The 20,466-nt window shown below is 40.1% G+C and overlaps 1 non-coding gene across 1 annotated transcript; it reads left to right on the top strand.

Moving 5' to 3' along the window:
- The first annotated feature begins 15,040 nt into the window (after positions 1-15,040).
- On the top strand, positions 15,041-15,147 carry LOC141624783 (small nucleolar RNA R71). Its single transcript, XR_012534587.1, has one exon. It is a non-coding gene; the product is annotated as a small nucleolar RNA R71 (small nucleolar RNA).
- Positions 15,148-20,466: the final 5,319 nt, after the last annotated feature.

Here is a 20,466-nt window from a genome sequence, read left to right as displayed (position 1 = left end):
CTTGACTGTGCAGGCATGACATCTTGTAAACCGTGCTCTACACCGGTTGATACAAAGCCAAAGCTCATTTTGAACTCAAGTCCACCGTGTGTTGACCCGTCTCTATACCGCAGCCTAACGGGTGCCCTGAAATATCTCACTTTGACTCATCCTGACATCTCATATGCCGTTCAACAGGTATGCTTATTTATGCATCAACCGATGAAAATTCATATGAATGCTCTCAAACGAATCTTGCGATACATTAAGAGCACTTCCCACTTCGGTTTATGGCTGGATTCCTCACCACCCACCTCTCTCACGTCCTATACGGACGATGATTGGGCAGGCTGCCCCGACACCCGCCGTTCTACTTGTGGGTACTCCATTTTCCTAGGTGATAATCTGATCTCTTGGGCCTCAAAATGTCAGCCCACCCTTTCACGGTCCAGCGCTGAGGCCGAATACAGAGGCGTAGCCAATGTAGTTTCCGAGTCATGTTGGTTACGTAATTTATTACTCGAGCTTCATCATCCACTCTCTAAGGCCACATTGGTTTATTGCGATAATATTAGCGCCATCTACCTTGCTGGGAATCCCGTCCAACATCAACGTACGAAGCATATTGAGCTCGACATTCACTTCGTCCGTGAGAAGGTCGCTCGAGGTGACGTACGTGTGCATCACGTCCCTTCTCGACATCAACTAGCAGACATCTTCAAAAAGGGTCTTCCTTCAGTTCTATTTGATGATTTCCGAGCCAGTCTTAACGTTCGTCTTCCTCCCGATACGACTGCGGGGGTGTGTTAGAATATATGTAAATATGTCAATTATTTACGTATTATTTACTTACTTATTTTAGTGTAATCTTTTGATAGCAAATATCTTATTGTAATTAGGTCAAGTTTATGCACTACTCTTTGTATATAAACTCTCAAGATTATGAATAATAATCAGGCAATTACTTTCCTACAGTTAGATTATTAATGAAGGCTCATGAGCCACTCTCAAGTGTCAAAGTTGTTTAGTAAGATGCACACTAGTGGCTAGTTTTTTCAAATGTAGTTTCTTTTCATATTTTGTAATGAAATGATAATTTTTTTCACTTTTTTTTTATCATTATACAATATTTAGTGCCAAAGTATATATATATATATATATATATATATATATATATATATATATATATATATATATATATATATATATATATATATATATATATATATTTCTTTATTGTTTTTCAAAACATCTATAATCATATAAAGCTGCTATTTTAGCTTTTGAAATAAAGCCTTCAATCAGATTTACTAAACGTTCCGATTTATCTTATTTAACTATAAAGTTAGAGAATAATAAAACACACTAAAAAGATATAAAAATACAGCTATACAAGAGACACACCAAATGCAAATTGGAGAAAACAAAAGCATACTCATAATTAAAACACAAATGTTGTTATTGAATTGTTTAGACTACTAGTATTTGATTTGCACCAAACTAGTCTTTGAACCCGTGCACTGCACAGGTAGCAATAAAAAGTATTATTAAAAGTAAAAACTTATGTATTTTTTGATTTAGTAAATAACTAAATTTTAAGAATAGTTCGCTTTGACTATCCACATACTTTTAATAAGTTTATATTGCTTAATTTTAATCGAAGTACCCTGCTTTTTTTTTCTCGAGTTTTCAATATATGAGAGGTATAAAATTTGAAAAGCGGATATAAAGTTATTGGATATTTTATAACCTGTTAATTTAGGCAATATACATTTAATTTTATTCATTATTGTACGTTTTTTATATCATATTACCCTTATTATTTGTTATCCTCTCAATTCTCTACCATATCTGTCATTTTCTCTCCCATCCAAAATCGCCTGAACATGTGAAAGCAGCTAGCGTTCACTATCACTGATCGATTACCTCGAGATTCACCAACAGACCCTCCACCGTAGTGGTGACCGCACCCAACACCTCGGACCCGACGTATATCTCAACTCCTATCTCAACAACACCCCCACCCCTCCCTTCACCATCCCCGTACGTCTCGTGCCTCACCCAGCATAACCACCATCTCGGCCCTATCCTCATGCGTGATCCCTAACCCTTCTACTAACCTTATGCGACTTCTCACCCCCATCATTACCCACTCATCGCGACCCGTCCCCTATCACGACCTTCCACCATTAACACCACTCATTATTCATTCGCCTTTCAAGTCGCCAAATACTATTTTTTTTGTAATTTTTTTTTTTTGTTTATTGAGTCATGTTAATTGTTAACACTTGTCTCTCAACATTGTTAATTTGAGATAATTTAAAATGAGTGATTTGAACAATAAAATTAAAATGGATAAAGTATTTTTATTTTGCTAACAACTTATTTACTCATTTCCTTACAATGTCAGAATGTTATGCGTTAGTTGTTAGAAAATTTTTTAAAGTCACTTGATGGTTATCAAATAATACCTCGCAAGTGCACGATAAAATCGTTGTACACTATTAAGGGTCGATCCCACAAGGAGTTGAAAAGATTACTAATTGTTATAATCCTATCGTTTAGCTAAGTCGGCAATAAGGGATGAATTAGTTATACTAGAACTACCTAAGGCAAAGTGAAGTTCAAACTAAATAAGAAAGAGGTAAATGAGCAAGAGGAAATGAAAAGTTGTAAATCAAATAATTTAAAGGCCTAAGACTCGGTTCTTCCCAAAGCAATTCATAACTTCACATAATTAAATCTCTAGGCTAATCACAAGGGTAGCTAGGTGAGGAGGAGATGGCTCTAATTCACCTAAAACCCCCCTCTCGAGTTCGAGATAGGACACTAGCACTACCCACCAACCCCCCTCTCGGGTTCGAAGGTCGGAATCCTTAACTCATCACTCGACAACCCCAAAAATGTGCACTATTCCAAGGAGATCAAGAAATCGGTCAAGGTCACTAAGTACTCATCGTAATCCGGGTCATCCCACTCCTCCTCTCGGAGGTCGATTTCAAACGCTAATTTAGAGGTGCCCTCCCCCGGTTCTCCTTTTCGGTCTCAACCTAGGTTAGAAATAGGGTCGAATTCCGGGTATCCAAATCACAACCTAACCAAATCTCGTTGGTGGACAAGGGATACAAATCGACACTACCCAAAACCAATCCATAAACCAAATAAATCCTCTAAATTACCCTCGCCAATTTCCCCAAATAATTAGCCTTTAAGAGATTCAATTAGTGAAATTACTCATATTGGGTCAAACCGAGTCCTAGTGGAGGACTACTCACTAATCATGTTTCTAAAAGCAAAGGAAACAATAAAGATGGAGTCATTAAGCATAAACATAGTGGGAGGATGAATTCTACTTCTAAACATGCAACAATCCAACAATAATTATGAAGAAAGATAAATTAAACTAATAATGAGGATGATTAAACTAAAAGACACAATCTTTAACAAAAACAACTCAAAGATTCAATCTTTAACTCAAGGAAATCAAAGACTCAATCTTTGGGTGAAAATAACAAGGATGAACAAAGAAAAGATGAACAAGAGTGAAAATAACAACAATCAAACAACAAGGATGTAAATTTAACATAAACAATTAAACAAAACTAAATGGAAAAGCAAATGTAAACTAATCAAATTAGGAAGAGAAATAATACCAACTCAAAAGCAATAAAGGAATTTGGATTGAACATTAAGGAAGGAGAAACCTTCAATCTTCTTACAACCCAATTTCTACTACTAAATATGATGTAATAATTGAAGAACTTGTCTAATTAAGGAAAGATTAGCAACTTAATTAACAAGGTTTAAACTTGGAAAGGGAAATTAATTCAGATCTGGGAGTGTGTGTACAAATGGTTAAGGGACAGGGTATATATAGTTTGCACCAAGATTAGGGTAGGATTTGTAAATGGGCTTGAAAACACGAGTTTGCTCTCCCGGCCGGTCAACCGGCTGCCGGGCTTATGACCGGCTGGGAGATTCCTGGAAGTTGAATTAATTTCTTGATATCATCAGGTGTCCTTGGTCGGACAACCGGCTGCCGGTCACTGACCGGCTGGGAGCACGTTGACTTCAAACTTGACTTCTGGGCTCTATGGGAACTCCCAGCCGGCTAGCCGGCCTTATGACCGGCTGGGAAGTTCCTGTAACTTCCTTAATATTTCAGCTCATTTGTTCTCCCAGCCGGCTGGCCAGCTGCCAGGTCACCGGCTGGGAATCCTCCTTGCTTGATTTCAACTTGAATTGTATACATTTGGCGTTCCCAGCCGGCTGACCGGCTGCCGGCCTACCGGCTGGGAACACTTCTCAGCATCATTTCCTCCTTCTTCCATGCTTTGTTGATTGGGCTCTTCTTCTAGCTTCAATTCTCCCATTCTCGCCTCAATTCCTGCAAGGGAGGTACAATATCATAGGCATGGGGATTGGGACATGAATTGCAAGCAAGAACGTATAAAACCAACTCAAATGGAGTCGGAAAGCATGAAAATAGAGGGGAAAAAAGGTGCAAAAGGATCCTATATCAAACCTCCCCACACTTGAACCTTACTCGTCCCCGAGTAAGTCCTCAACCAATGTACGAGGCGCTACTAAGATAGATATGGAGAGTGGGTGCACAATATAAGCATCACTCAACTAAGCTACTAACTATGCCGATCGAGTATTAGCGCACTTAACGCCCCTTCAACTCGCAATTTGACACCCATGAGGGAAGAGTGCCCTATTGCAAGGCAAGTTGGGTCTTGCTACAAAATTGCGACGCATCTATCATGAAAGCACGTAACTAATCAATAGAATGCATCTAACAAAATGATCCACTTTCCTCATCTAAGTGGCCGGATTTCTCAAACAACAAAACACGGTCTTGGTCGGGAGTACCGTCTCAGAAGTGCCAATTGAGGTGCCAACCCCCTAAGCATGGCTCAAGCAACCCTCGTGTGACCAATGCCCAAGAAACAAATTCAAGAGCGGGGTAAGGGGAAGAAGGCAAGTCCGCCGAGAATTACTAAACCGACACGAGATTCAACCCAAAGACCCATGACCAAGGAGACCTAGGCAACGACATCCTCACGGTTTCACTCGTCACTCATTGAAAGAACAAGGTGATTTTTGTGATTAATAGTAACCCAAATCACTCTCCTAACTCGACTAGCGAAAACGTGCCCGCAATCTAGTGTGTAAGACCGTCCTATGTCCAATAAAATGCAAACAATGGTAAAATGCATACAATATGAAGCAAAGGGTTGTAACGGGGCTAGGGAGTAGGTCGAAACGGGATTGATGCAAGCACCGTTTGGATATGTGGAATTAAAATCAAGAATTGCCGACACATCATAACCCATTTCTTATTTCAACACATGAGACACGTCTATGCCCTAACATAGCATGGATCACCAAAACTATGCAAAAATTGCATAAACCCAACTCAAATTGGAAAAACTTGAAAGTACTCATCTTATTTCAACAAATGGTAACGTCTACACCCTAACAAAAACTCGGTTTCCCAAGTCATGCAAAAATTGTGTAGACCCGACTCATTTTGGAAAAACATCAAATTGCCCCTTTTATTTAGCAACGACTTTTTTTTTCTACCCCGTTTAATGATGAGGAGGGGTGTTGCTTGCCTTTTTCTTTTCTTCTCAACATATATATACAACACAACTCATTTTTTTTATTTTTCATGACTTTTTTCACTTTTCTATTTTTGTTTTTCATTTCCTTTTTCAAAACCTCTTATCTATTTACAATGCCGAAAACACCAAGCTTTTGACCCGAGTGGACATGTACACTATCCACCATCATGACCCAAATCACCTCCTACAACACAACTACAAAACCGACCAATTCTTGATTAAGGAAGGGTGGTTATGGAATGTAGCTATTTTGGTGGGTTTGCCAAATGAATAGGCTAAGGCTCAAGGGGGTGAATCAAAAAGGGAAATAAAGGAAGGAGAAAACAAGGCTATTTGGCTATGTGAGGTTCATATGCAAATTGACTTTTGCTTCATATCATGTGCACAAAAATGTAATGCAATTTCATTTTAAAGGACGAAATGACACACTTGTGCGTCTTGATGTGACACGCCTCGCGAGGAGGCCTACTCTCAAACCTAGATGAGGGCGGGGTATGAATGTACCCACCATAGGAGGCTCTAACCTTACTTTTGAGTAGCTAAGTCGAGCCTAAGGTCTAGTCTACGGCCCTAGGTCTCACAAGATCGGTCTAAACTCATTGGTCAAGCCCGCTTCCCTCGGCTAACTAAGAGGTCACGGGTGCGAGTCACGGGGAGGGGGAAGGCACAATTGGACACAAAAACTCATCATGGGGGTACTTGGTTCCCTTCCTAGACCATGTTCATGCAAAACGTTTATTTACAAACGGATGCAAGATTTCAAATTGAAAAACAAGTATATACAAGAACATATGCATGCGAGAATTGAACACGACAAGGATAGAAACATGCAACAAGTCGACTAAACCTATCAGCACATCAATCACCAACAATCCAATAGTTCCCCAAAGGAACATCCAAGGCACAAAAACCCGTCCTCCTCCATATTATACAACAATATAAAAAGAGAGAGAATGGAAAAAGGAGAAAGGGATAGGAACGTGTATACCAAGCGGTCTTCTAGTCTCCTTTTTGCCCCAAATGGTTGATGCCTATGCCAAAGGTTAGCCAACAAACAACATATATATACAATGCAATGTTTTTGTGATTTTTTTGAAATTTTTCAATTTTTAGGCATTTTTTTGATTTTTTTATCAAATTTACAAGTATTTACAAATATAAAAAAATATTCACAAGAGTGGATATTTCCCTACCCACACTTGAGATGTACATTGTCCTCAATGGACAAAAGCATAGGGAGTGAATAAGAAAAAGAAAGAACATGTTTTTGGATTTTTGATTTTTGAAAATAAAGAAAACATATTTTTGGTATTTTTGTTTTTGAAAAATTAAAAAGACATATTTTTGGTGATTTTGAATATATGAATTTCCTCCCCACACTTATTTATTTACATTAATTCCAAATGAAAATAAATGTGTGGAGGAAATTAAAAATGAAAATGCATGTTTTTTTTAGGCCCTCCCCACACTTATTTATAGATATGGGAGGACATTTAGAGGAATAAATTAACATGTTTTTGTTGATTTTTGTCATTTTTTCAATTTTTTCAATTTTTTTGTGATTTTATAATATGAATGCAATGCATGCTCTATTCTATATGCAATATGTAAATTACAATGCAAGGTATACTAAGTGAATGCAATGTCTAAATGTGACAATATATTACAAAATTGAAACCTAATGCAATCCTATATGAATGCAACTATGTGAATTTCTAACTAAATGCATGCGAAAAATTAAACATGATGAGAATTTGGATTAAGGGAGAAAGCATACTTGTCATTTTGGATTGAAAGGGAGTGGGTGGAGCCCTCATTACTAGGCTCTACTCGTACTCGGTCTCATCACCATCACCATCTCCATTGCCATCATCATCACCATCATCATGACCCGCCCCGAACTCGGACTCACGGATGAAATCGTCCGTGTTCAAAGGGGCATCCGAGCCAAACTCCCCCATCTCCGTGCTCATGCCGACGAACACCTCCGTGTTCCCTCCGGCACCACTAGAAGCCCCCTCGGTGAAGATGGAAGGGGCACCCCCGAACCACCTCGTGTCGTGTCCCTCCCCTTGAGTGGAAGGCGGGGTGGGAAAGACCGGGGCGCTATAATAGTCGGGCTGCAAATTTATGTCGCCGTAAAGGATCCTCCCATCTTCCGGATGTCCGCCATCCGGGAATAAATAGTAAGAGAGGTGAAGGCCGGAGGGATGCTTGTATTGGCGCCTCATCATGTGATCATAGACCGGGAATTGACCAAGGGAATGGTCATAGTAAATCCGGTCAAGTCGTTGTTGAAGCCCATGCCGCTCACTCACGGCGGTTGCCAAATTAATTTTCATATCCTCCATAAAGGAAATGAGGTCGGCGTGGAGAGGGGGTGGTTGTTGTGGTTGGTGACTAGAGGACCCCTCCCTTGTTGGAAGGGCCCGGCAACGAAAGGAGAAGACGGTGTAGCATACCGCAAGGTAGGTCTCGCGGGTATGATTGGTCGGTCACGAGTGTAGCAAAGATTGGGATTTTGTTGTTGTGGAATGGAGGGATCTTCGGGGATTTCAATTTCAAGCAAATAATGTGGTGAGTTAGGCACCACTTTCATCTTCTCGGGGTTAGGAAGGGGGATAGAATTTCTGTCAACACCGTTCACCCGTATTTGCCAATAGTCAAGGCCATCATTCGGGTTAGTCTTCAACCAATTGAGGTTGTGGTGGATGTAGTTCTTGAAAAGCATTGTATCCCCTATAATGTATCTCATACCACTCAAATTGACCCTCCGATTGAGCCGCTTTGCCAAATGGGTGATGAGTCCACCCACGACAATTGACGTCATATGGCCCGGAGAGTTGCTAAGGCGATGCAAGGTAAGAGCCAAGTGGTGAGCAATGTCTATTTTGAAGGTGGTGGGGTTGGAACAAAGGTAAGACCCGAGAATTTCCAACTCCTCCGTTCGGAAGTTGTGATTCTCCTCTCGGCCGAAAATAGTCCACCCCATAAACCGGTGCCAAACCCGTATAGCAGCATTATGGACAGTATTAGTGGCTCTCTTGACCCCCGGGATATCGTCTAAACCCGTAATTACCTTCCATAAGGCCCCATGGTCAAAGGTCTCGGGTGCCTTGTGAGGAGGGCTTGTGTCAAGCCCGAAATGAGAGGCAAAGGTCGGTAGGGTCAAGGAGTGATCCTTGTTCATCAGACGGAAATGCAAGAACGCTACCTTTTGGGATTGGCGATGTTTATCAATACGGAGGGAACTCAAAAACTCCCATGTGAGTCGGGCATACGTTTTCTCATGGAGCCCATGCATCATTTTCATTCCTACCCCATCAAACAAGTCAAAAGTAACTTGGTCTAGCCCTAACTCCCGCATGGATTGTCTATCAATGAATCGGGTCGGGGTGAGGGGACGTTTTTTGAATAAAGCGAATTTACCTTTCATAGTGACGGATACAAATTGGAGGTCCAGGAAGTCGGGATCGGAGCTCATATCGTTCGCCGCCGCCGCCACCATCTCCGCCTGTTGGAGGGCCAAATCTCCCTTTCTCACTCTTTTCTTTGGGGCCATTTTGTTGGTTTTGTAGAGGGTTAAGGGTTAGGAGGATGGTTGTGATGGTTTGTTGGTGGTTGGGTGGTGGTTGAAGATGGTGGGAAGTGGTGGTTGGTGAGTTTGGAGGAGAGGGGTTAGGGTTAGAGGGAGGATAGAGGTAAGAAAGAGTCGAAAAAAATGAATTGAATTAAGTTAATTTTTGTGTTTAATTCCCGATCAGAGGCCTCCCAGCCGGTCAGAAGACCGGCCGCCGGTCACCCGGCTGGGAAAACAGGCTATTTTGAAAATTTTTTGGAACTTTACAGAACACTCCCAGCCGGTCAGAAGACCGGCCGCCGGTCACCCGGCTGGGAGGACACCCTTACTTCAATTCCTTCGATTATGCATTCCCAGCCGGTGGACCGGCTGCCGGCCTGCCTGCTGGGACTTCCCTTCCTTGTCAATTTGATACATTTCTCCCAATAAGCGCATTCCCAGCCGGTGGACCGGCTGCCGGCCTGCCGGCTGGGACTTCTCATCCTTCATTTTGTCACATTTCAATTAAAAGTTACAGGAACTTCCCAGCCGGTCAGAAGACCGGCTGCCGGTCACCCGGCTGGGAATACATTCCCATGTCAATTTCTCCGATATGCCCCTAGTCTCATATCCCATCACCTATTGGCCTCGACTTTCGTGTTTTCGACTTTCAAAACCGACTCATGACGTCGGAAAAAGGCCAATTGATGGTAAAACGCTTGTTCATCATGCAAAATCCCAAATTCTTCAACAATTGTAACCAACATCAATCAAAATGGCAAGAATCACCCGTCCAAAATTTCTCATTTCCTACCTATATGCATGATATTTACACAGTTGCATGGGTTGCCTCCCATGTAGCGCCCTTGTTTTATGTCGTAGGCTCGACATAGTCAAGAAATTCAATCAAGTATGGAGAAGGTAAGTACCGATGGAGCTTATGTTCTTCATGATGGGTGCCCCGGCAATGTAATGCTTGATCCTTTGTCCGTTTACCTTGAAAGTTTGGTCTCCATCGGATATTTCAATTGCCCCATGGGGAAAAACCCGGACCACCGTGAAAGGTCCCGACCATTTTGACTTGAGTTTTCCCGAAAATAACTTGGACCTTGAGTTAAAGAGGAGAACCAAGTCTCCCACCTTGAATTCCCTTCTCAAAATTGCCTTGTCATGGAACTTCTTAGTCTTCTCCTTGTAAATCCTTGAACTTTCATAAGCATTGAGGCGAAATTCCTCCAATTCATTCATGTCAAGAAGCCTTTTCTCTCCCGCTTTCTTCATGTCAAAATTCAAGAATTTTACCGCTCAAAAGGCACAGTGCTCCAATTCAACCGGGAGGTGACAAGGCTTAGCGTAAACCAACCTAAAAGGCGAAGTGCCAATAGGAGTTTTGAAGGCGGTACGGTATGCCCATAGAGCATCATCTACCTTCATTGACCAATCTTTTCGCGACTTTGCCACGGTTTTCTCAAGAATAGACTTGATTTCCCGGTTAGAGATCTCGGCTTGTCCATTTGCTTGGGGGTGATAAGCAAGACTTCTTCTATGTTGAACCCCATGCTTCTTAAGCAAAGCCTCAAATGTCTTTTCATGAAAGTGCAAACCTCTATCACTTATGAGCACCCTAGGCACTCCAAATCTTGGGAAAATAGTATTCTTCAAGAACTTGCCAACCGATTTGGCATTACATATCTTGGTAGGAATAGCCTCTACCCACTTACTCACATAGTCCACCGCCACAAGTATGTACTCATATCCATAGGAGGAAGGGTACGGGCCTTGGTAATCAATTCCCCATACATCAAACAACTCCACCTCTAGGATGTAGTTCATTAGCATCTCATGCCTCCTTGAAATGTTGCCACTTCGTTGGCACTTATCACACCTCTTGACGTAAGTTGCCACATCATGAAATAGGGTAGGCCAATAAAAACCGCATTGGAGTACTCTTGCGGCGGTCTTCCTCGAACTCCCATGCCCTCCACTTGGCATATCATGGCAATGAGAAATTATCGGCTTCACTTCTTCACTTGGAATGCACCTCCTAATTATCCCGTCCGCACAAGATTTGTATAGGCAAGGTTCAACCCAATAATATTGCCTTAGATCATGAAAGAATTTCTTCCTCTTATGTGAGTCATAGTCATGTGGGATGACCCCGGATACCAAATAGTTGACATAATCCGCGTACCAAGGTACATCCATTAGAGCAAGAGCGAACAATTGATCATCCGGAAAGGAGTCATCAATTGGTAGTCCATCCTTAACCTTGTCATGGAATAGCCGAGAGAGATGATCGGCTACCACGTTCTCCACACCCTTCTTGTCTCTAATTTCAATATCAAACTCTTGGAGCAAAAGTATCCACCGGATCAAGCATGGTTTTGATTCCTTCTTGATTAGCAAGTGCCTCAATGCCGTGTGATCGGTGTGTACAATCACCTTAGAGCCCACCAAGTAGGAACGGAACTTGTTCATGGCATATATGACTGCCAAAAGCTCCTTTTCGGTGGTGGTGTAGTGTGATTGAGCTTCATCCAAGGTTTTGCTTGCATAATATATAGCATGAAGTTTGCCATTCTTCCTTTGTCCAAGCACCGCTCCCACCGCTACATCACTAGCATCGCACATCAACTCAAAAGGTTCTCCCCAAGTGGGAGGTTGCATAATTGGAGCGGTGATGAGAGCTTCTTTCAACCTATTAAAAGCAATCAAACATTCATTAGTAAATTCAAAGGGCACATCTTTGCCAAGTAGCAATGTTAAAGGTCGGGCAATCAAAGAAAAATCCTTGATAAATCTCCGGTAAAAACCGGCATGCCCAAGAAAACTTCTAACTCCTTTGACATTAGTGGGAGGGGGTAAAGTTTTAGTCACTTCAATCTTGGCTTGATTAACTTCCAAGACTTTACTTGACACAACATGACCCAAAATAACCCCGGATGTCACCATGAAGTGACATTTCTCCCAATTCAAGACTAGACCGGTCTCTTGACACCTTTTCAAGACCTTACTCAAATTGGCTAGACATCCATCAAATGAGGTGCCTACGATAGAAAAGTCATCCATAAACACCTCCATTATATTCTCAACATATTCGGAAAATATAGCTAGCATGCATCTTTGAAATGTGGTCGGCGCATTGCATAGCCCAAAGGGCATGCGCCTGTAAGCAAAGGTGCCAAACGGGCACGTGAAGGTGGTCTTTTCTTGGCCATTAGGGTGAATCGGGATTTGGAAAAACCCCGAAAACCCATCAAGGTAGCAAAAGTGAGAGTGTTGGGCAAGTCTTTCCAACATTGGGTCAAGGAAAGGGAGGGGGAAATGGTCTTTCCTAGTCACCTTGTTGAGGCGTCTATAGTCTATACACATTCTCCACCTGGTTGTGACTCTTGTTGGAATTAGTTCATTCTTATCATTGGTGACTACCGTGACCCCGCCCTTCTTTGGCACAACATGCACCGGGCTCACTCATGCACTATCGGAGATAGGGTAAATTAAACTTGCATCATAGAGCTTCAACACCTCCTTCCTAACCACTTCTTTCATTGCGGGGTTACGGCGGCGTTGAGGCTCAATGGAAGATGCACTCTCATCCTCCAAATGAATGCGGTGGGTGCAAAAAGAAGGGCTAATCCCCTTGATATCATAAATTGAGTACCCAATGACATCCTTATATTTTCTCACAACATCAAGTAACTTTTGAAGTTCGGTGTCATTGAGTGCACTATTGACAATAATAGGGTAAGTGTCATTAGGGCCAAGGAAAGCATGTTTAAGAGTAGAGGGAAGAGGTTTCAACTCCACTTGAGGAGGCGTGGATCTCTCCTCCTTTTTACCATCTCCTCTCAAGCTCTCAAATTCTTTGTCCGGGTCTTCTTCAATTGTTGCTTCCATAGCTAAAGCATACTCCCGGTGCTCCTTGCAATCTTTTACCTTGCCCTCAAGGAACCCTTGCAAACCCTTGTCTTCATCAAATTTCTTCATATCAACCCATTCCTCTACCACATCAATCATGTAACAAGACTTTTCTTCCGAAGGCTCCTTCATAGCCTTGTTCAAGGAGAATTCTACCTTTTCTTCACCCACTTGTAGAGAAAGCTTTCCATTCTTCACATCAATCATGGCACTCCCCATAGCAAGGCAAGGGCGCCCCAATATGATGGGAATATTTGAGTCCTCGGGGATGTCCATTACATAGAAGTCACATGGGAATGAAAGTTTACCCACCTTGAGTGGGACATCCTCCATAAGACCGATTGGGTATCTTACCGACCTATCCGCAAGTTGGAGAGAAACCCTTGTTGGTGAAAGCTCATAACCTTTCAATTTCTTGAAAATTTTGAGGGGCATAAGACTAATGCTTGCCCCCAAATCACACAAGGCTCTCTCAATATTCACGGTCCCAATTTTGCAAGGTATGGAAAAACTCCCCGGGTCTTCAAGCTTTTGAGGAGCCTCATTCATAAGAATTGCACTACACTCCTTGGATAAGTTCACCGTGGTTGTCGGGCTCAAGGAGTTTTTGTTTGAGATTAGCTCCTTCAAGAACTTTTCATAGCTTGTTATCTCCTTGACGGCATCAATGAAAGGCATGGTAATATTGATACCCTTCATCATGTCCATGAACTTTCCATATTTTTGTTCAAGCTTAGCTCTTGCCAACCTTTGTGGGAAAGGAATTGGTGGAACATAAGTCCTCACAACTTGTTGCTTTGGCTCTTCAACAACTTTTGTTGGTTCATCAACCACCTTTGGAGTCTCCACAACAATTTCCACAAGTTCATCATCAACCCCTTTTTCTTCAACTACCTTAGGAGATTCAATCACAATTTGAGGTTCAACCACATCACCCGGTCTACTACTCTTCCTCTTCTTGACAAATGTCATGTCTTCCAAATCTCTACCACTCCTCAAATGGATAGCATTTATGGTTTTCGGATTCTCCTCGGTTTTACCCGGAAATTTTCTATGAGAGGCTTGTAGTTGGCTCATTTGGGAAGCCAATTGGGAGATTTGATTGTCCTTCATCCGTTGAGAAGCTTGCACTTGGGTTCTAAGTTGGTTGATGGATGAGGTTGTCTCTTCTTGTTTTTGAGTGGCATGGTTGATGAATTGTGTTTGAGTATTGACAAGTTGGTTTTGGGAAGTCATCAATTGTTCCATCATGAGTTCCATGTTTGACTTTGGTTGGGTGTATTGTTGGAAAGGTGGGTTGGTTGGTTGGAAAGGTGGATTATTTGGTGGGTTGAGTGATTGGAATTGTTGTCTTGGTTGGAAGGTTCTTCCTTGGAAACCCGGTGGTCCTTGATTGAATGTGGTGTTTGATTTTTGAGCTTGAAAGTTTGGTTGTTCTGATTTTTGTTGGAAGGTTGGGTTTTGAACATTTTGAGAGCCATAAGAGAAGTTTGGGTGGGCTCTCATTCCGGGGTGATATTGGTTGTTGTTAAATGCTTGCTTGGCCGGACTAGACTCCCATATCCCGTTCACTTGCTCCATGCAATTGCCATCTCCTACCATCAAAGGACACTCATTGGGTGGGTGTCCTTGGTCTCCACAAATCTCACAACTATAAACTTGGTTCCTCATAGAAGATGTGTTGCTTGAACTCATCAAGGCAACTTGTTGCTTAAGCTCTTCAATCAACCCTTTTACCTCAACATTGTTGGCCGATTCAACCGTTGACTTTCCTTTCCTCTTGTGCCTATCATTGTTCCAATGAAAGGTACGAGAAGCCATCTCTTCAATAAGCTCTTTGGCCGTCTTGTGATCTATCTTATCCAATGCTCCTTTCCCCGAGCCGGAATCAAGGTTCATCTTCATTTCATTGTTCAAGCCTTCATAAAAGTTATTGATTATCTCATCATCCCCGATCCCGTGGTGAGGACATAGCATTTGGAGGCCATTGTACCTCTCCCATGCTTCATAAATGGTCTCATCTTCTTGTTGGGTGAAGCCTTGGAGCTCACTCTTGATTCTTGCGGTTCGTTGTGGTGGGAAATACTTGTTTAGGAAAGCCTTAGAGACATCATCCCAAGTCCGAAGAGAGTCGGGTTCACAACTTTTAAGCCATTCCTTGGCACTTCCCCTCAAGGAGTAAGGGAAAATCCTAAGGCGTACGGCATCCTCCGACACTCCGTTGGCCTTGAACATGTCACAACTATCCAAGAACTCGTTGAGATGTTCGATGGGGTTTTCGGTGGCTCCCCCTCCGAATTGATTCCCTTGGACAAGTTGTAGCAAGGTGGCTTTCACATTAAAATTGTTGGCTTGAATAGGTGGCTTGACTATACTTGGATTCACCACCTTTTTCGGAGCCAAGTTATCTCGCATAGGAACCGCGACCATTGTCACTTCTTCTCCCGGAGTTGCAAAGGGATTCTCAAAAGTTTCAAAGGTCCTTGGTTCTTCTTGAAAGTCTTCAACTACTAAATTTTCTTCGGAAGTTGGTGTTTCTATAAGTCCCCTTCTACGGATTGAATTTAGTCTTCTTGCGGTAGCTTCAATCGCGTGGTCAATCGGATCAATTGGTTGACCTCTTCGAGTTCTCCTACTCATGCAAAAAGTCCTACACACTCAAAAGAAGGATTAGTAACACAAAAAACTTAGTCTAAACTAGAACGAAAACAATTAATATCTAGCCGAACTCCCCGGCAACGGCGCCAAAAACTTGATGGTTATCAAATAATACCTCGCAAGTGCACGATAAAATCGTTGTACACTATTAAGGGTCGATCCCACAAGGAGTTGAAAAGATTACTAATTGTTCTAATCCTATCGTTTAGCTAAGTCGGCAATAGGGGATGAATTAGTTATACTAGAACTACTTAAGGCAAAGTGAAGTTCAAACTAAATAAGAAATAGGTAAATGAGCAAGAGGAAATGAAAAGTTGTAAATCAAATAATTTAAAGGCCTAAGACTCGGTTCTTCCCAAAGCAATTCATAACTTCACATAATTAAATCTCTAGGCTAATCACAAGGGTAGCTAGGTGAGGAGGAGATGGCTCTAATTCGCCTAAAACCCCCCTCTCGAGTTCGAGATAGGACACTAGCATTACCCACCAACCCCCCTCTCGGGTTCGAAGGTCGGAATCCTTAACTTATCACTCGACAACCCCAAAAATGTGCACTATTCCAAGGAGGTCAAGAAATCGGTCAAGGTCACTAAGTACTCATCGTAATCCGGGTCATCCCACTCCTCCTCTCGGAGGTCGATTTCAAACGCTAATTTAGAGGTGCCCTCCCCCGGTTCTCCCTTTCGGTCTCAACCTAGGTTAGCAATAGGGTCGAATTCCGGGTATCCAAATCACAACCTAACCAACTCTCGTTGGTGGACAAGGGTTACAAATCGACACTACCCAAAACCAATCCATAAACCAAATCAATCCTCTAAATTACCCTCACCAATTTCCCCAAATAATTAGCCTTTAAGAGATTCAATTAGTGAAATTACTCATATTGGGTCAAACCGAGTCCTAGTGGAGGACTACTCACTAATCATGTTTCTAAAAGCAAAGGAAACAATAAAGATGGAGTCTTTAAGCATAACAATAGTGGGAGGATGAATTCTACTTCTAAACATGCAACAATCCAACAATAATTATGAAGAAAGATAAATTAAACTAATAATGAGGATGATTAAACTAAAAGACACAATCTTTAACAAAAACAACTCAAAGATTCAATCTTTAACTCAAGGAAATCAAAGACTCAATCTTTGGGTGAAAATAACAAGGATGAACAAAGGCAAGATGAACAAGAGTGAAAATAACAACAATCAAACAACAAGGATGAAAATTTAACATAAACAATTAAACAAAACTAAATGGAAAAGCAAATGTAAACTAATGAAATTAGGAAGAGAAATAATACCAACTCAAAAGCAACAAAGGAATTTGGATTGAACAATAAGGAAGGAAAAACCTTCAATCTTCTTACAACCCAATTTCTACTACTAAATATGATGTAATAATTGAAGAACTTGTCTAATTAAGGAAAGATTAGCAACTTAATTAACAATGTTTAAACTTGGAAAGGGAAATTAATTCAGGTCTGGGAGTGTGTGTACAAATGGTTAAGGGAGGGGGTATATATAGTTTGCACCAAGATTAGGGTAGGATTTGTAAATGGGCTTGAAAACACGAGTTTGTTCTCCCGGCCGGTCGACCGGCTGCCGGGCTTATGACCGGCTGGGAGATTCCTGGAAGTTGAATTAATTTCTTGATATCATCAGGTGTCCTTGGCCGGGCAACCGGCTGCCGGTCACTGACCGGCTGGGAGCACGTTGACTTCAAACTTGATTTCTGGGCTCTATGGGAACTCCCAGCCGGCTGCCGGCCTTATGACCGGCTGGGAAGTTCCTGTAACTTCCTTAATATTTCAGCTCATTTGTTCTCCCAGCCGGCTGGCCGGCTGCCAGGTCACCGGCTGGGAATCCTCCTTGCTTGATTTCAACTTGAATTGTATACATTTGGCGTTCCCAGCCGGTTGACCGGCTGCCGGCCTACCGACTGGGAACACTTCTCAACATCATTTCCTCCTTCTTCCATGCTTAGTTGATTGGGCTCTTCTTCTAGCTTCAATTCTCCCATTCTCGCCTCAATTCCTGCAAGGGAGGTACAATATCATAGGCATGGGGATTGGGACATGAATTGCAAGCAAGAACGTATAAAACCGACTCAAATGGAGTCGGAAAGCATGAAAATAGAGGGGAAAAAAAGTGCAAAAGGATCCTATATCATCACTCCAGCTTTTATAAATAGAAAATAATACTAAGTATCTAAATTGATTTTTTGAGAACTCTATATTATCTATTGCTCATGACTTGATATATATTATGGACTTAATTTGAAAAATGTTATTAAAATATTTTTTTGGTACACAATGTTATTAAATGTTAACCTATGTTCATACATTAGGTGTGAAATAATGATATGCTTAAATTTACAGATTAAGCATCTAAATTGACCAAACTCAAATTTAATTGGCCAAAACTCTTTATATGCTAAAAATATTAATTCTTAGGTTTTAGTATTTTCTTTACCAGTCGTAAACCATTTTTTTCCATTTACCTCAATTCTATTTTAGTCGTTTATATTTTGACACAAACAAACAAATTTGTATTTGTAACAAAATTAATCAGTTTCTTACTGGTCGGTTGGTTAGCTATTTCACAACTTTAATTAGCTATTTTTCCCTTCTTTGATGTAATAGTCTCATGATTAATTACCTTGTACCTCGTAAGTGACTGAATGATATTCTCTTAAGGCTCAAGCTTCCTAAGTTGCGAAAATGACTCATTTTTTTGTTATACATTTGTCTTGGTAATATTTTTCAGTAATTACTCTTCCATTTCATTTTCTTCTTTTTTCCAAAATTTATTCCAAATTAATTGCCTCATTTTTAAATTTAGTATGTTAAATAGATTAACAACCAATCTTATTCATACTCTAAAATTTAACCCAAATTAATTGCATTATTTTTTAATTTATTGTCTTAAATGGATTAACAACCAATCTTATTCATAAAACTGTAACTACCACTCGTCCACTCCCTTAGTCAAAATGACATTGACTCCGTTCATTTTAATTAAAGGGTAGAACTGTTATTTTACCCAAGTCTCTTAATTTTTTTCAAAATAGAAGTGGAATGAAAGAGTGTCATATATTTTACTGAAATATGTTTTCTATAAATAATAAAAATGCTTTTTGAACGTATGCGTTAAGGATACACATTAATATATGAAATTAAAAAATATATACTTTTTTTGTGCCACCAAGAAGCAATACTTTCATATATTCGTAAAATGTTGTTCAATGTCTAATTATCTATATAATATATTTTTTAATAGTAACAATTCTTTTATAGAATATAACCTCTCAAAAAGTAATCATCTCACAAATAGTGATGTATATATAAGGTTTTTCCATAATTACTGTGTAAACGGTCTTACAATATGATTGTCATTATATAAAAAACACATATTTATTCACTAATAACATTAAATTATTGTTTTCTTAGATAAAAAAGATGTCATATATGTGAAACCGTCTTATTCTACAATCTCTGATTTTAGAATGATATAAGTAATACACAACGTTTAATCGTTTTCTCAACAATTAAAATCGTCTTCAAATCTATCAAAATTATAATGGATGAAATAATATTTTTTGTAAAAAAACAAAAAGAAGAAAAGTTTTAAAATAAGGAAAAGTATTTAAATTACCAAAAATCCTAAAGAATAAAAGATGAAAGCGGTGCAGTTAAGTATTAACGGATGACTCGGTCTTTCGTAATTATCATCAACTCTTAATGCTTCATTCTATTCATCAAACATACTCTATCTTCAAAATTACATGTATTTCAATTTCTTCTAGTGTAAATAAATTTTAATATTGATTCACCGAAAAAGGATAATTATAATCAAAGTTATAATATTTGGCCAAGTTATATGATCATCACTACACATGATTTTAGGGATTTTAGGAAAGATTCTTTTTTGATTTATAGGTAATATATGATAATGAGTTTAAAAGGATAGATTTTCAAAGAGATACTCATCAAATTTTGGAAAATCTTCTAAAAATCTTTCAAATATGGAAAGGGTGGTGCTCATTCATGGACGAGTTTTACTCTTTCATGGACGAAAATTACCATTTTACCCCTTTTATTTCAACTCTCAAACTTTCAAGTTTCTCTCTCCACACAAAAAAAACGATAATAGAAAAACTAAAACATGCAAAAGCAGTTTCGTGCCACCGTCGCCGTCTTTCTCGTATCTATTTGCAGTGATGAATTACATTGATGTCAATCACCATTAACGCCTTCATGCCGCCGCCGTCTTTCTCGTATCTAATCCTCAATCTTTTATACACATTCATGATAATCAGACATTCAAGTCCCTTCCTATTAATCATTATCATATTGATCCTCATTTCAATCTCAACCTCTTTAATCCATAATTTTCAAGATAGTTGATTGCAAAATTATCTAGAATTGAGCTTCCCTCAATCTTATAATTAGTTATGACGCCAAGAATTGTGACGACATTAAAAGCAATTGAAAGAAGCAGTTTAATTATGATGCTACCTACCAACAATTAATTAATTTTGGTACAAATTTAATTACAGTAACCATGGTGTTCATTCCAAAAAACCCTAATTGGAAAATTAAAGTTCAAATTGAAGAAAATAACAAGTGAAGAAACTTCATCCAAACAAAATTAATGCAATTTATTGATAAGAAGAAATAATTTCTTGTTTAATATGAGAATTGAGATTTATAATTGAAAATTTTGA

The sequence above is a fragment of the Silene latifolia genome, chromosome X (assembly GCF_048544455.1).
Source record: "Silene latifolia isolate original U9 population chromosome X, ASM4854445v1, whole genome shotgun sequence".
Classification (NCBI taxonomy): domain Eukaryota; kingdom Viridiplantae; phylum Streptophyta; class Magnoliopsida; order Caryophyllales; family Caryophyllaceae; genus Silene; species Silene latifolia.
Note: the sequence above shows the minus strand (reverse complement) of the source record. Positions and strands in the feature narration are given on the sequence as shown.